Consider the following 17,963-nt stretch of genomic DNA (forward strand, 5'->3'; position numbering starts at 1 on the left):
AACCCAGGCATGAGGACATGGAAATAGATGAAGAAATAGTGATTTTTTTTTTAATCTGTTATTGGAATAAGCCACCCTCAATCAGATTGTGAATTGAGATGTTTTTTCAGAGCTGTAGTGACAGATAAGTACATGATGAACATGCAGGTGACACCGTGCTGCCAGGGAGCAGGCAGGGAGCCTGGGAGTCCTGGAGCTGCACACTGGTGTAGAGTGGGTGTCAGCACCACAGCAGCAGCTGAGCCCCCTCTGTGAGGGTGAGCCGTCCACCAGGCAGCACTGTGGGGCAGAGTGGAGCCAAGATGGACAAGAGCAGGCTCAGTAGTGCTCTGGGATAAAGCAGACTGCTGGTGCAGATCAGAGAGCGATTCACACGGCCATTTCCCTGTGCGTGTACGGGTTCCACCGGAGCGCTGTGCGGAAGCTTGGCCAGCGCTGTGGATGCCTCAGTCAGCCGTGCTCAGAGCCCAGCTGCCACACACAGCACAGCTGACAGAGCTGCAGCAGCAAGGGTGCTCCTGCATCCCACAGCACAGGAACATGCGACCCTCTCTGCCTTCTGGGCCTGCCTGCATTTGTGCGCAGGTTGTGACTGTTCTTGTGACCCACTTAGCGCATGACGGTGGCTCAGTACCTCTAACAGAGGAGTTTCTTTGTGTGCAGTACAGAGCTTCATTGATCAGCTGAAGTGCCATGCTTCTACACGTCTGCAGGAAGATGTCTGGGAAATATTCAGGCAATTTGCTTCTTCTTTAGAAGGCACCAGCCAGCATTAAAAGCAGATGGCATTAAATATCTTGGCTAGTGTGGTTGCCCAATGCAAGAAAACTTACCTCAGCAGTCAAGGAGGTGCCACAAGGAAAGTTCTGGCTTTGTTATGAAGTGGCAAAATGTGGGAATGTTCCCACTCCTACTGCACAGACAGAGTTAGGGTTGTATCATGTCCAAGCTCTGTTTCCTGGCTTTTGTGTATTTGTGATTTCTTTGTTGCAGTAGGAACATTTTTCTCAGAGTTAGGGGGAAGCCATGGGGTATTTACTCAGTGTCTGGATTAGGATTTTGGAGATCCCATTATCTGGTTGGTACATGAAGCTACTGAACCCATTCCCAGGATGCTTACTTTTGGAGAAACTCATCGTGCATCCTGCCTGACTTTCTGGCTGTACAGCAAGCAGTGTAGCTTTGTGCAAACTTACATAAATATAATATTTAGCATATTTGTTTGACAAAGAGAGAAATTTTTACTGCCAGTTTGCAACTGTACTGCTCTCATTTGTAAGCAGCCCCTTGCATACTTTGTTTAACTGAGGGAAAAAAAAATGTCTTGGAATTAAGATTTTTTTTGAACTTGACTTTGGAGAGCAAGAAAGGTAGAAAAATATTTGCCTAGAGGAAGATAGAAGAGTACTCAAGACATAGAGATCTGCAATTTCTTCTTTTTGTGGCTTTCCTTTTTGTTGCACTGCTGAGCTGTGCTTTCTGTTTCCAATTTGTTTTGAAATAATTACCATTGTTTATCCGTCTCTCAGACAGCCTTTGCAGATGATTTGGTTCCACAGAGCCCTCTTTTGCTTGGCTGTTGGTGTTCTGGCACAGCGTGCTGCGTGACATCTGACTGAACAGGCTGATGGCATGAGATCCTCCTTGTGAAGGAAAGGTCACCCAAATGGTGAAGGTGAGAAGAAAGGCACAGAATATCAATTGGGCTGGCGGGAACAGAAACCATAGCAACTCTGCACAGGGTTTATAAATACAACCAAGAAGAAAAGGGGAATACCCTCAATGAGATGCTGACAACACCACAATATGCATATTGATAAAAGTGTGGGTCTTTGCATCTTCACCAGTGAGCAGAACCTACGTAAGAGGATGGAAGTGGCTCAAAGGAATCCAATTCCAGGCACTGCCAACAGCTTTCATCACCCAGCCTTGCTGCTTTAAAACATGACAATGTCCAGGGGCCAATTTGTCACTGCTGCTACAAAAGCTGCCTTTTAGATAATCAAATTGGACTTTCCAAAAGCTTGCTGCCTGTCTTGAAATCTCTTCAAACTTTGGCATGTGGTGGGACTGGAGCTGTGCTTGGAGGACTGGAAGAATAAGGCAATGTTAATAGTGGTGTATTTCTGTAGGTTCCTGGGGCTTTGTTGTGCTGGGTACAATTTGGGTGTGCAAGAAGAGCTGCTCCAAATGCTTATGGGGAGTTTAGATGGTAGAATGATGGGGAGGGAGGTGGAAGGTCCTGGGATCAGTGGAGGAGATAAAACTGTCTCTCTGACTCCCAGTTCCTGACCCTAAAGCAGACAGTAGTTATTTCTCAGTTGCTTTTGATTTCCAGCCCCCTAGCATTTTTTGTACTGAGGCTGAAGATCTCTGTATTGTGAATTAAATAGAGCAAGTTTGGGTTTTTTTCTTCTTTAATAGAGCAGGTTTGTTTTTCTTAAATACTTTTGGCAGACCCTTAATAGGGTAGCTGTTGTAGCTCCTGTGAGATACAGATGGTGGTCTGAAAAGCACTGGCCCATGACATCCTAAGCTTGCCTGAATTTCTTATGGGAGAGAATCTATCATGGATGGTGTTGATTTTATTTTCTACTTGTTAGTTTGCTCAGAAAGATGAAGTTCAGTGAATGTGACGTGCTTCTGGGGAGTTTATTTACAGTGTGTTTTCTTCCGTGCAGATTAGCATTTCATCAGCATATGGCACAGCCATTTAAAATAAATATTTGGCTTTCCTTAAATTATGCTTATATAGAAAGGTCCCTGGGTATGCATATCTGTCCCTCTGTTGTATCTAATTAGACATTTCTGCCATGGTGCTGGGGAACCAGTCTCCTTCCCCCTCGCCAAGGAGCCAAGAGCCTGCTCCTCCCCTGCCTGAGGGATCTTTGGCCTCAGCTCAGGGGGAACGAAGCAGGAAATTGGCCCCTTCCCTGTGGGGCCACCAGCCACACACTGGTGGCACTGCCAGGTCAGCCTCCCTCCCTAGACCCTGGGAATTCAGATTTATTTAAACTGGGAATTGCCCAGCTTAAGCAAATTCTTGGCACCCCGTCCAGGCTGCCCTCCTTCACCTGCCAAGGCAGCTGTGCTTTTGCAGAGCACAGCCCCGAGTGAAGCCTGTGGGAGCAAACTGTGCAGAAAGCTGGGGGGGAGCTCAGGGGTAGGATGGGATGCTGGGCTGCAGCCCCGTGTGCCCCTCCAGTCTGGGCAAGGGAAATCAGTGGTGAGGAGAGGGAAGACCATTCCCTCAGGCATGCAATATAGATGTGGATGGGAAAAGAGTAGGAAACTTATTTTAAAACAAAGGAACAAATGACAAGCTAATCAGCTTTAAGATGGAGTGGAGCTTGTAACCCAGGAGGCCTTTTACATCTCTTTGCCATATCCAGATGTTTTGTTTTCTCTCAGATGATTTGGAACTTGTTTCCAATCTAAATTCTCACTTGGTTTGTATCCATTTGATCTTGTGCTGATAGTGCTGTCTAACAAATATTTCTCACTCTCTGATATTTGCTGTACATCCCTGAATGCTTTCACAGACTCACCATATAAAGCAACACCTTGTACTTTGCTGTACTGTACAAACTCCTTCAGGCTCCTGTACAAACTAGATCCTCCTCAGCACCCTTCCTTTCTGGCTGAGCTGTTCTTTATTTAACACAGATCATCAGGAGCTTACATGGTGGCTCCATAAGCCACACAGCAAGTTACCCAGTAAGGCAGAGAAAAAAGAAGGTGCTGTCATGGTACATTCCTGTAATCACGCAAATAAACCAAGTATTTGGTTTTATGGCATGCAGGAGGGCAGAAGGTTTGGGTATATTATTATTGCACAGCAAACAGGCCTCATTAGATAACTGAGGCATTCATAGGCAGTCGGATACACAGGGAAGTGGAAGAAGATGCAGGAGCTCTCCAGACAGCAGCCACAGAAAAGATGTGGATGTTCTGTTTGCAAGGGATGCACCCACACGGTTGGAGATGACAGCATTTTTGTGGATGTTTGGATGCTGCCCAGGCAAAGGTGAAGAAAATATTTGGGACCAGCTAACACAGTCTAGGGGTCCATGGCCACCAGTAACCAGGGATGAATGAGTGTGGAGGGACAGGATGGATAGCAACTGCCTTCTGCCAGTCTCTCTGCCTCTGCCTTGCTCTTGGAGCCCAGGCACTCTTGCTCAGGTCCCCACTGCCATGAGTGCCCGGTCGCTCTGTGCAGGACCCTGCTGGCACAGGATTCTCCAGTGCATGTTCCTTGTTCTTGAGCTGTCCAGATGCAAACCCAAACTGCAGCATCCCAAAGGGAGCTGTTAAGCATTTGACACCAGAAACCATATTATGCAAGAAGTGAACCCACTTAGACTGAGTCTGTTCAAGAGATTCCCTTCGTATCTGCTGGTGGCTCTTGCAACCAAGGTGGGAATAAAACTATTGCTCTTCTGCTCCTCAGTGACAGGGCTGTTTTGTGGTTTTTCTGTTGTGTTGCTCTGCTGGGACCCTGTGGGTGTGCCAGCAGCCTGCAGTGGTGTATGTAGACTACCACAGCTTTGCTGCCTGGTGATCCTGGGAGTGCAAAGGCTTTGGCTCCCATTAGAGACCCAGCAGCTCTACTTCTCAAAGACTTCTTCCAACCACAGGTATTTTGTACCATGTTTCCACTCTCAGTCCTTTTGACAGAAGTTACCTGCAGGCTGCCTGGCCCGTCTCTTCCTCTAATGGTGCAGAGTAGTTTTAAGAAGACAAAAAAGTGTCACAGTTAAGAAAAAACACCTGGCCAGGTTTGGTAAAGGACAGAAACACAGGAACAAGGTTGTGTCCGAACCCTGACAGAGCTCACCACACAGCTCCCCAAATGGGAGTCACACTTACCTGAGATGGTGTTGAACATGGTCAGGGAAGGACCATGGGACAGGATGAGGAAGAGAAAGGTGGGAGGAATTCCTGCTGCTGAAGCTAGTCCTGGGACAATTATGCAGCTGCCCAAGTGAGGATCCATTGATGCTTTAGGGATATGAGTTTGGAACAGACTCACAGTTTATATGGCTTTTGTGGTTAAACTGTGAACAGGAAAGCCTGAACAGGAAACTGGGGACACCAGTGAGACAAGGCAGGATGGGCAAAGGAAGAGGCAAAAGCAGCAGTAGGAGATCCATCCCATCACGGGTGCAGCCAGGTTGCACTGAGCTTGTTGCTGTCCCTGATGCTTGCTAGCAGCCCTAGAGATCTTCCAAGGGCTGAGTCAAACACTGCCTTTGCTGGAGGAAGCTGTCCAGACCACAGCCATGGCATGGCTTGCAGTTTGGCTGGGCAGCTCCCAGACTCAGCTGGGGCACTGTGGGGCACGGGCAGCTGGGAGCATGGGCAGCCTGCTCTTTGTGAAGCTGGGGCTGGGACCATTTCCATCTGCTCCCAAAGAGAGATGGTGCAACATCTTCTGGTTCAGCTTCCTGAAGGTTTTCTGGTCCCACCAGGATTTTCCAGCTGCTGTTGCTACAGCGCACAGAGCTGGACCATTTGTGTCTCCAGTAAGCTCTGCTCTTTAGCTTCAGTTTTAACCTTGAGACAAACTCGATTTTTTCCTTAAGAATTGATTTAGCATGCCATTTAGCAAATGTTCCAGTCTTTCAGGACTAAATTTACACTTAAGCCTTGTTTTTTATTTAAGCCTTGGAGTTTACCATGTAATTTTCCTGTATGGAAAGGAATGTGCAGGTACTGAGTGGGCAGAACCCACTTGCTTATCCAGCACAAATCCCATGGCGTGTTTGATGTGCCATGTACAACCCCCTTTGATTTAGTGCTCTTGGGATGTGGTGCCCACACTGGATTGATAAATACTGAAATTTCTTAAGAAGCACAGAGGCTGCACAGTGTCAGAGCTCAGCTGGAAGGGACTCAGAGTCCTGCTGAGCTCTGAATTCTTGAAGACCACTTGACTCCTTGATCCAACAGAAACCTCCCAAATGCAGCCATCTGCAGAAATGTGTCCTTTAAGAGACTAAGAAATTGTCAAAGAAAGAAAGGGTTCAAACTGCTTTCAAGATTCATAAGCCCCTTGAGGAAGCTTTAAGAGCTGGAACAGCTCAGCAGTTGCTTTACATGCCCAGCAGCTTTCTGTTTGTGCATCTAGCAGCCGTTGCTGGGGGCTGGATGCAGCCTTGGGGCTGGGCTCAGGCACGCGCCTCTTGCTCAGAGCAGCTTCAGCTTTAAAGCCACTGCAAAGGTTTGTGTACAAAGTGCTGACTGCAAACATCCATCACGAGGAAAACCAAGAGGAATGTGATGCACCAGGCTTGTTTAGAAACCGCAGATGATTTACAAAGTGTGCTTAATTGGAAGTTTCTCTTTGCGGCTTTCTGACGTGTTATTTTTCTGATGCAGACGTGTAGGAGTCTTTTAAAAGGCCCATGTTTACTAAAGAGGAGTTGTATAATTGGGGATATATTTATGAACTGTATATATGCAGGATAGGGAAATGACCTGAGCAGCCACAGCAGTGCAGGGAAGTGTCTGGGTGTCTCAGGGCATCCCCAGCTGGCTATGAGGGACCAGCATCCTGTTCTCTGCGTGGAAGAAAGGATTTCCTGTCCTTATCCCCTGGGCATCTCTTCCCAGTGCTGGCACTGCAGTTATGAAAACATGGGGGATCTGAGTGTGTCCACAGAAAGGCAGTAGGAATAGAAGAGGTGAAAAGAAACATAGTCTGTGGAGGAAGGTGCTCAGAATGAGGGTCACTACATTTTTAGAAAGAAATCTTTAAGGGAGGTTAACTTGACATTTTTCTAAAAAGTCTATTTTTATATCTAGTTTCAAAAAAATCTTTTAAAATCTAAAATTTTGTTTAAGAGGGAGAAGATATACCATTCTTAGTGTCCACTGTGGGGAAGGCAGAGCGAAACAGGCTCAGATTAACATATGGGATATTTGTGTTAAACATCAAGAAAAAAATGCAAACGCCCCTACAGCAAAAATTGGAAGAGTTGTGGAGACACCATTCCAGCAAGATGTGTCTGGACTAAAAATTGTTCCCCACAAACAGCACTGGAGGAGCCATCCTGCCTGTGAGCAGGGAAGTAGACTAAGCAAGCATCTGGACCTAGTTCCGATGAGTTCTGCCACAATTTGGGCCTTACAGGCTATTTCCCCTTTTCCTGTACACCAAAGACATGAGTTTATAAGTGCTGCTTCATGGAGTTGCTGCTGGCACCCACCAGCAGAGACAGAGGGAGAAGTTCAGTTTCAGGAATCCAGTGATGCTTTTCCACACCAAGCTGGGTGGGCATTTCCACGCTGGCCAGTGAGGAAATACTGGGGCCAGCTGGGGTGCTGGCATTTACCCTCATGCTCCACGGTCCTAAAGGTGTTCAGCAGCCTCACAGCACACATCCTCACACCCCAGCTCTCCCTCCCTATATCCCCCCAGCCCTAAAAGTGACCACTTGGCCTGTTTATGGTTTATTAATGCTTTAGGGACTGAGCTGCCCCCCTGCCACAAGGATTTTGTCCAAGAGCATGATGTGCAACAGGAAGAAAAGGCATATTAAAGAAAATGTGGAGTCCTAGTTTTTTGTGAAGGGAGATTCTATTGCCTCCCAGGTTGTGTTCAGGCAAACTCATCTCAATTTCCATCTGCTAGGTAACCCTGCCTCTATCCTGGCATGTGGAATTAGCATCCAATCTTGTCTCAAACACCTCAAGAAGTGCAGTATCCATCACTGGCTGTGCAATTTTCTCCAGAAGGTTAATGTCCTTATGGTTAAAAAGTGTGCCTGATTGCTAATTCAGCTCGGCATGTTCTCCAGTGCCCATCACTGTCTATCTGTGGGCCTTTCTCAGACTAGATTCTTAGTGCCCTATTAGCATCCCATATTTTCTCTCCACACATGTACTTATACACATCATCAGATCACTTCTCAGTTTTCCTTCTGACAAGTTACAGAGGCTGACCTCTAGAAGTCTCTCCCTGGAAGTGATTTTCTTCAGCTCTCAAACCATTTTTTATGTCTCTTTTCTTTACCCGCTCCAATTTTTTGATGTGCTCTTTTAAATATGGCATCTCAGCAGGATGTAGTGTTCTAGTGTCAACCTGACCAAGGACATACGTAGAGATAAAATCGCCTTCTATTCCACTTCACAGTCCTGTTACTTATGCACTGAAGGACCAAATTAGCTCATTTTGCTGCAGCAGACAAAAAAAAAAAATAGACCCCACATTTGAGAAGCAGAAGGCCAGATAGGGGTATTAAAAAGAGATAAATGGAGCCAACATGAAAGCAGAATTACAAACCAGGGCAGGATTAATAGCACACTGTGATACTAGCCTGGACACATTAGTTGAAAAAAAATGCTGAGGAAACAGTTTCTTCCACTTCAGAGCCGATTGCAAGGCTGTGCTGCTGTGAAGGCTCCTGTGTGGTGGGCAGGCTGTGCTCTGGGCACTGCAAAGTGCCAGGGCAGCCCTGGGGAGGGTGAGTGACTCCAGGATTGCAGGGCTGCACCTGGAGACCCTTGCTAAACTGTGCCCCCAGGCTCTTTGAGATGAGAGGCAAGCTCTGATCTTTTCCAGGCTGAGCCCACTGCTGGCTGTGGATAGACCTGCCCTGCAAACTGTGAGATACTTTTAGGGCTCCTCACACAGGAGGGCACCCCCAACCCTTTGTCCTCTCTGTCTTCTGCATTGAAAATATTTCACAGGCAGGAGGGTTTTTCCTTAGTTCCCATGCCTGGTGAAACATGCTAAATGCAGAGTCACTGTGTCATTTGCAAATACATTTTCAGTACACATCCTCAGCATACGCCTGATCTTCCTGTATTAAAGACACTGACCTGACCCCAATTGCTCTAAAATCTTTGAGGGATTCCCTGAAGCATCTCAAGGGTAACGTGCCCTGTGTCAGTGGTCAGGTCTCCTGGTCTTTGAAGGCTTTCTGTGAGATAGTTCCTTAGTCTCCTTCTTCCTCATTTCTATATCTGAAAAATAGATTTAACAATCTTGGGGTTTGATAAGATGCTCAGATCCCATCCTAAGTTTTTTCATTTGTGCTGCTGCAAACCCTGTTGCACTGTTTCTGTCCTCAGAATGAGTGACAGGGTGTATCCTTCTCCCTTGCTGACCTGCTGGTTTGGGGTTTTGACCCCTGGTGCTTGGGTGTTCCAGGAACCTGGACACTGAGGGCACTGTCAGTCCTGTGCTTGCTGTGTGTGCTTCTTGTTGGACACTTGTGGGAGGGTGTCCTTACCTCAGGGGGCAAAGCAAAGCCAGGGACAGGAACACTGCTGTATAGCGACAATTGTTGGGGGATTGATGGACCAGAGAGAGCCTGGTGGAGGGCACAAGATGGCTGGTGCACATGGAGGTACCAGGAGATGGTGAGAGAGCTGAGCTTATTCAGGTATATGATGAGAAGGCAAAGGAAAGATCCAGTTTTTGCCTGCAATTACCCTACAGGAGGTAATACAAAATATGAATCCAGACCTTTACAGGACATACATGATGAAAGGATGAGAGACAGCACAGGAAATTCTCTGTAGATACAAGGCATCAGAATCATCAGGGCACTGTGAGAGTGGTCAAACATCGTGAGAGTGGTCAAACACTGGCACAGGCTGCCCAGAGACGTGGTAGTGTCTCTGTCCTTGGAGGTGTTAAAATTCATCATGGTCCTGATCAGGTTGCTATGAATGGACCTACTTAGAGCTGGGCTGGTACCTGATGACTTCCAGAGGTCCCTTCTGAACTGAGTTACTGTGTCATTCTCTGACACACTTGAAGTAACCTGCAGGGCAATGACAGCAAGGAGACGACAGCCACAATCCCTTGAAATGAAGGCTATGCAGATGGCTTATTGGCATAGGAATAGGATAAAATTTAATCTTCATGCAGCACCACTTTTATTAAAGGAAGCAATGTAATCCTAGTCCATGGAGCAGCATTTCACCTTGGACAGGGGCAATGCACCAAGGGGCTGAAGGAGAGCTGTGCTCTTTGACCAGAGATGCTCCAGGTGCCCTACAAGCACTGCTGGGAGCTCTCATGGAGGCAGCAGCTGCACCAAGGCCCTGGAGACAGACCTGGGAATTCCATAGTTGTGACCTCTTGGCCTGTGATCCTCATTAATGCTCAGGTTGTAGGCAGTGATAAAGAGAAGACTAATGAGCATTGTTTGGCCAGATGGGGGTGATGTGAGAGGTTGTGTGAGGTGGGAGTCCTGTCACCTCACTTCAGGTCTGGGAGGCAGGGCTGGAGCCCAGCTGGCTCACTGGGCTCTCCTCTTCATGTGTGGAAGGTGGTGTGCTCCCCTTGGAGGATTCAGCTCATCCTGAGGTTGTGTCTAAGGCTGGTGAGTTGATAGTGTTGATGATGGTATTTGGAGTTTACTGTCTTTCTTTATTGGCTACAGAGTGGGAGTCTAATCTGGAGATTAGAGGGACAACCAGCTTAGACTTGGCCAGTGGAAACAAACCATTTTGGGGTGTGGTTATATGTGTACTTTAACACTCCACATGGCTCAACATATCTGGGAAGGGACTAAGTCCCTGTGAGGACCAAGCTGAGCACTGAAGCAATATACTGCCTTCATGGGATCAGGAATCAGAGTTCTATATGGCTAAAGCTAGAGAGGGAGGTCCAGTTCCTGATGCCATGTACCACCATCCTGAACTTCTGCTCTTTCAGAGTCAATGTTTTCATACTGGGGAGATGAAGAGTTATGCTTCTTGTAAGAAAAAATGTGATCATCTTTGGTGGAAAAGCAACACCTCAGCTTGATTTGCCCTGGCCAGGCTACCAAAGGCATCCATGTGCATCATTTTCTCCCCATTCTTTCTTCCATTCTCTGATTCCAGATACCTCTCCAAAGCCCCTCACATTTCTCCTAAATGGTATCCATCATTTTGTTTACTGACTTACTGACTCTTCCTCCTGTGCTAGCAGTGCCTCCTCCTGCTCCGGGCCCAGCTACCACATTATGTGCTGCAGAGACTGCCTCATAAAACTTCAGAAAAACTTTCCCTGCTCTTCAAAGAAAGAAGACCACATTGCTATTTGATTCCTAAAGGCAGCCTGTCAGGAAAAAACCTGATCTGGCCTATCAGTGCAGTAAGATGGAGATAAAGCCAAGAATGCTGAATTACATCTTAAAAGGTTGTGCTCTGTCAGCATAAATGTGAAAGATACGTTTTGTGTCTGTGGAAATCCCAAAAGAACATTTTGGAGGATACCTACAAGTGTCCAGACAAACCACTCTGCAGGAGCAGGCAGTTCCCAGGGAAGGCTCCGTGTCCTTCAGGACTCCTAGCCAAGCAGCACTTTGGTGACCCTGACACCCAACACACTTTCATTCGTTGTAAACAGCACTGATGGAAAAGCAGATTTGAGCTTGTTCCACAGGTACATTAAACAAAATGTTACTTACAGAAATTGTTCCACCATTGCAAAGCTCTTCCTGGATTTTAAACATATGATTATGCACCTTCAGCCCTGTGTAAGGTCACGAAGAATTACTGTGTTTCATCTCTTGTTCAGTATCTCATATCTATGTAAAAAGTCAGTCTTTTGGCTTTAGATTCTTGGGATGGAGCAGTGCCCTCTGCCCATGAGACTGACTGAGGGAGGATGGATGTTAATTCATTTAGTTCAGCCACTAGACTGTCTTCACCAAGTTTCCTTGTTCTCCCCCTACATTGCTGCTCAGCACTTCAGCCCTGGGGCTTCTGCTCCCTACTGATCTCCTGAGGTGAAGCTGCCAGCCAGCTCCATCAGCTGCATGTCCGTGGGTCTGGCAGGTCCTGAAACCACAGGTCACACAGGGACTGCTGATTGCCAGAGCCTGGGAACTGCTCTGGAAGCGCTGTTTGGGAAGCAAAGCCTAATAAAAAACCTCTTTTCTTGCTGCCATAGAAACTGAACAGACTGAACAACTTATTACTTCTCTCATCTCCAACAACTCAACACCTGAAGTGACTTGACCTATGAAGATATTTGCATTAAGTATCACACAATTGCTGAAGAAATGGGATTGAACAGAAAAACAAAAGAGAATAAAAATGTCCCAGAGGTCCTTTGAAAGCTGCTGGGCAAAGGGAGAGTTTTTGAGAAATGCAGGCATTTCTCTGGAATGAAAATCAAGGGAACAGAGAGGCCAAGAAGAGATTGTTGTCCAAGAAGAGTTCACTATGGACATGGAAGAAACCCAAAGAGTGGCTTCAAGCTCTGCTGGGACCCAGCAAACCGCAGGAGCAGCACAGCTGCAGGTTTCATGGGCATGTTGCTCCTGGACAGCATTTTCCATCCAGCACCCCATTTCTTCTTCAGATAGCCATGGCAGTGTGAAGCTGCATTTCCTGGGGAGCAGCAATTGTTGCTGGAGTCCCATCTCACAAAGAGCTCTCACAGTGAGATTGCTGGACTAACCTCCAACATTCACTGCAGCTCTCACAGGACCCTGCAACAGCCAAACATCCCCTGGGACAGATTATAGAACAATAAGTTGTTGGTTTATATGTTTAATGTGGTAGTAAATTAGAGGAACTCTGTATTTATTTGTGAATTTCAAAAATCCAGATATTAGCCATGAGCCTGGACATCCTTGCAGTGATATTTTTGCAACCCTGTGGCATAGGCTGCTCACAGTTGATCTCTGCTCCCAGCACATCTTTCTCATAACCAGGGAAGATTCTCTGGTGCCTGCAGCAAAACCTTCAGGAATAAACCTTCCCACCGTTCCCTGCTGACACCAGAGCCCACTTCCCTTTTGTCTCTTCCCACTCCACGGCGACTCTGAGCAGGCACTGCTCAGGGCTCAGCCAGAGGTGGCCCTTTGGAGCAGGGCTGGATAACCCCTCTGTGTGGCAGGCAGCACCCCGAGCCCTGCTGCAGCTCAGCGTGCTGATGACAGCTGGGCACAGGCAGGGCCCTGGCCATCCTCGTTTGGCTGGGCAGCTTTCCTGTTTGCCCCTGCTGGGTTTGCCCTGCCGTGCCCTGAGTGATGCCAGGCAGGCATGGACTGGATCCAGAGGCTGTTCCCTGATGAAGCAATACCACATTTGCTTGGCTGAAGAAGCTGCCCCACCTGCTCAGCTGGGTGCCTCCTGCCAAGGCAGTGGAAGCTCTGTGTGTGAGCCCCTTCTCCTTGCCAAAGGCCACAAACCAGAGCAGGGCTGTTTTGGGTGGGACAGCATAGGCAGGTCAGAATAATTCACAGACACTGGCTGCCTTTCACAGAGTCACAATTCATTGCAAGCGTCATCGTTCTCCCTTGCAGGTACCACCCTGCCTGCTTGCAAGTGTATGGTCAGAAGCAGCAAACCCCACGAGCACCTAGGCCATGTAGCCCTTATCTGTGCCCCATCCCTTCCCTGGGTTCTCACCCCAAACTGGGCAGCATCTTGCACTAGGTGCTGGGGACTCAGCTGTGACACCCTGGTTCAATATCACAGCTCCTGTACCTGCTCCAGGATTTGTTGTTTGGGATTTTTTCCACTGGTTTTCTCTTTTTTTTTTTTTTTCAATTTTTAAAATTTTAGTTTTTTAATGTTTATTTTGCGTTTTAATTTCATGTTGAAATTGTTGGCACCCTCCTACTGGGGGCTGGGCATACGTACACCCAAGAAGTCCCACATGGACTCTATTCTGAAACAAAAGGATTTAATTCTGAATAAATAAGTTCAGGACTAAAACCATTTTTGCTTTACTTAATCAGCCAACTGCTCTGTACTGGTTTCTTCATAGGTGGTTATTTCAGCCTGATTTTCCATGAAGATACTGGATGCATGTGCAATTTCCTGAATAATGATGCTGGCACCACAAAATGGTCTCCTCTGGAACATTTGGGTTTTGCACAACAAATTATTCATGAACATGGGGCATCCCAAAGTAGTGTCTTCCAAGCAAATGCCTCCCAAGGACTAGGTGCTCCCTGCCTGCTGGCTGGACTAGGCTAGGAGCACAACCATAAGTGCTTTTATTGTTCTTGGACAGTGTCTTGGATCAAACATTAGGGGTTTGGGGCATGGTTTTGGCATAGCAGTAACACTTCCTAAAGAGGAAACAGATGATGGCTCTTTTCCTGTGTTATTTTTGGCATGGGTCACTCTTTCTCACAAAATAACCTCTTACATTAAGCTAATGAGGTTTCAGGCTAGACAGGTCCTCATGGTGTGGAGTGGAGGGGAGGAAGAAGGAGTATCCTGTTGGCTGTGCTCAACTGTGGACAGAGATGCATACCAAACAGCCCCTCAAATGCACCAGAATTATAGCCAGAATAAGACCAAGGTGTCCCTGCCAGGGTCCAGCCATGTAATTTTCCCCAAAACTCCTGTTCTGGGATGATGATGATGTGGGATAGGTTGTGGATGCTCTGCTGCCTTAGGGCAGAGACTCTACAGGGACTCAAAGGCAAGTGAGGAATTCCCCAAAGGGATGGGAGGTGACCTGTGGGCAAATGCTACCTGAACACACATCTCTGCATCTCTGGGCAAGAAACTGGCATGAACCCATCCAGGGAAAGTGCTGGGGTGTCCCCTGGAAGGATTTGGATCAATCATGTTCAGCATGGATGTGGCATGGTGGGACACTGAGGTCTAGTTCCACGGAATGCTGCTTACCATACTCACAGTGCTAACAGGGATGTAGCTGACAGGATATGTGAAGGAATATTCCAAATTTCTGTCTAGTGTAGGTGCATTTTGACTTGTTCCTGTGAAAACCATGATCAGCCTTAGTGATCTTATGATTCGACACGCAGTCTTTATCTCAGAAAGCACGACTGACTGCTGCCTTCTCAGCAGCACACTGGCCCAGAGGGTGGCAGGGGATGGGCACTGGAGGGGGCTAAGGCTTCAAGTGTGTTAATTAACTTGTGGCTAATTATTTAGGGAAATGGGAGAGATAGCACTGCACAAGTGAAACAAACAAACTTTACCAGATTGTCTGCCCTACCTCACAAACAGATCTTTTTCTCTGAAAAAGAAGGGAAGGGCTGAGTTTGAGCTGCCCCATTCACGTGTCCCCACAGCATTGCCTGTGCCTCATGTTCATTTAAAAGAGATCCAGACAGACACCCAACGTGCTCGAAAAAAATCCTGCACTTAACAAAACTCAGGAGCTGCTTTGTTCTACACCCACCAGTTTTGTTGCCAAGTAAATAGCTCCAGGGCATCAGTGACTTGAACACTGCTTTTTCATGGCTGAAAAGTGATTCTATTTATTGAACATTTGTTTTACACTTGAGGGCTAAAAACTTCCTTTTCCCACCTCCTCTAGGAGACACAGGCACCTCCAGCACGAAACCAAGAGCAAGCTGCTTCTCTGTGGGAGAAGATGACTCATGGACATTCACTCTTTGCTCAGCCTGTGGGCTGTGATGTCCATGCAGAAGCAGCTTGGTTCCTGTGGAGTAGAATCCCTCTAAAACCACAGAGGTTTTTGATTCGGAACCTTGTGGCAAGTGCATGAAGAGAAAAGCCCAAGGACAGTGAAACAGAGGTGTGTGCTGGATGGCAACAGTGGGCAGGTGCTCAGGCACCTCGCTCGGCGTGCCGCGGCCAAGGGAGCATCACTGGCTGCCGCGGTTTTGCTTCCAGGGTGTGTAACAAGTCCTCAAGAGGATGCAGAGCTCCCCTTGCCTCAGGGATGGGGTTATAGCATTTCACCCTCCAGGGCTTGTTCTGCCAGGGAGGACTCCTGCTTCCCTCCCTGTTCTTCTTTCCGAATAACTACTGTGTGTGATACTGTGTGTGAGACATCCTGGCAGCACTGCTCAGCAGGAGCCCACCCATGAAATCCTTGCCCCAGAACTTGAGGCAATGGGCACAAACAGAAACAGGAGGCTCTGTCTGAACATCAGGAAACACTTTTGCACTATGGGAGTGACAAAGCACTGGCATTGGTTGTCCTGAGAGTTCTAGAATCTGTATTTCTGATAAGAATTAGTTTGTAAATGGTTGATTTAGCTACAATCCTCTACACAGGAGAAGAGCCTTGATTTCTCAAGTTAGTCCAGAACATGCAAGGTAACAAAATATTACAATATCTGCATTTAATTTTAAACCACAGAAAGTTAAACGGTTTTAAACACTATACAAAAAATGAGAACAAGCTGAATTGGAAAAAGAAATCAGAATGTGACTTGTCATACTTTGCTAAAAATGCCCCAGATCATCCTGTAATATAGTCTAAGTCACTTTGTTTTGAAAGCTTCGTGTTTTAACAACATTACTATGATGGTGAAAAATAATTACTGCTACAGTAGTGATTTGCAGTGTAAAATTTTGGATTTTTTATACATAATTCCAAGTTCTCATTTGAGGAAATGCACACTTAAGAGAGAGCTGCAAACCAGGTGTATGCACCAGGAAAATTCATTGTATATACGATAGGTTACATTTGGTTCATAAATAGTTTATTTGTTGAAAATCATTCAGAGAGCCTGAGGTGAATATGGATTTGTGTCACAGTCAATGAGCAGTGTCAGGTAAATGAAGACCGAGCATGTTGTGTTGTAGAATCATGGTATCACAAAATTGTTAAGGTAGGGAAAGACCTCCAAGATCATGGAGCCCAGCCATTAACCCAGCACTGCCACCTTCACCACAAAGTCGTTTCCCCAAGCGCCACAAACACGTTTTTTGAGCACTGCAAAGGCTGGTTCCCCCTTGTCTATGGCTGTGGGGAGCCTCCAGCTGCCTGTGGGAGCATGGTGCAGTGCAGACCGGGACTCTGTGCACCTTTTTGCCCTTAGGCTTTGTCAAAAGCTGCAGAAATCTCTGGCTGAGTGGCTGTGAAGGGAGGGGATGTTGGTGTGTCATGGTCTGGTCCTGTCCCTGTCTGTGCCTGTGGCTGTCAAAGGCAGGAGAGCAAACAATGGGGCAACCACCCTGCCCAGGGCTATGTCAGATTCTTGTCAGCCTTAATTTGCTGTCCAAGTCCGTGTCCATGCAGAAGACAGTGAATATCTGTCTGTGCAGTGGGACCAGAGATGTGTCATACCCGGTGGTATTCACACACATCTCTGGTCCCACTGGGGTGCACAGTGGTATGCTCTCCCCACGTATTTTCATAGGAACATGGTGAAGTACCAATGAAATGCGCTGCAGGTGAGTTTTCTATCCTGGAGGTGTAAAACTGCCATGGTGATTTCCTAATTAATTGTTATAGTTAATTATTTTTCCCAGGGACTTCTTCCCTGCTGATTTTTCGGTTTGGAAACATGGGCTGTCTCCACCAGCCTTCACCAGCACTGTATGTTGCAGATGGAAACATCATGGTTGTAGTTGCTGTTTGCTGCATGATTGTTTTTATCCCACATGCAGGTAAAGTATGACAAAAGCCAGGATGGAAATTCCAGAGTGGACTTTAGGAAAGAGGAGAAAGCAAATGCTTGTGACAGAAGATGGGCCTGGCAGTGCACCTTAGCCTTTGGGATGATAACAAAATTACTGCTGAAGCCAGCAAGCATTTCCAGTCCAAGTTTGTTTGCCACATGGATGTGGATCACCCAATTGCCTGGGCCATAGATGTTGGGAAAGAATGGCTATAAATTATTTCTGGGACAAAATTTCTTTCACTCACCCTCTTTGATGATGTTTATGTAAGAGCTGGGGCTCCTCTGATGTATTTACTGAGGAACGATTTGCAGGAAATGCATCTCTAACAAGGTTGTGCCCTTCCTTATGGCTTTGTGATGCCTGGCACTTTCCTGCCCCACTCACCCTGTCACTCACATGTGGCAGTGAGTTCTTGGAAAGGGGAGCAGGGGGGCAGCCTCCCCTGCCCGCAGGGTGAGCCCCCCATGCTGCGGAAAGGCATTCACCGCATTTCTAGCATGGGCTGCATGGACTTCTTCCAGGAAACGTTCAAACCATCCCCATCGGGGCCAGGATGAGGACGGCATCCCTGTGGCCCCGTCACTCACCCTCAGGTCTGGGACCCCCACGGGCACGGGCGTTGACACCTGCCCAAC

The sequence above is a fragment of the Passer domesticus genome, chromosome 2, assembly GCF_036417665.1.
Source record: "Passer domesticus isolate bPasDom1 chromosome 2, bPasDom1.hap1, whole genome shotgun sequence".
Taxonomy (NCBI): Eukaryota; Metazoa; Chordata; class Aves; order Passeriformes; family Passeridae; genus Passer; species Passer domesticus.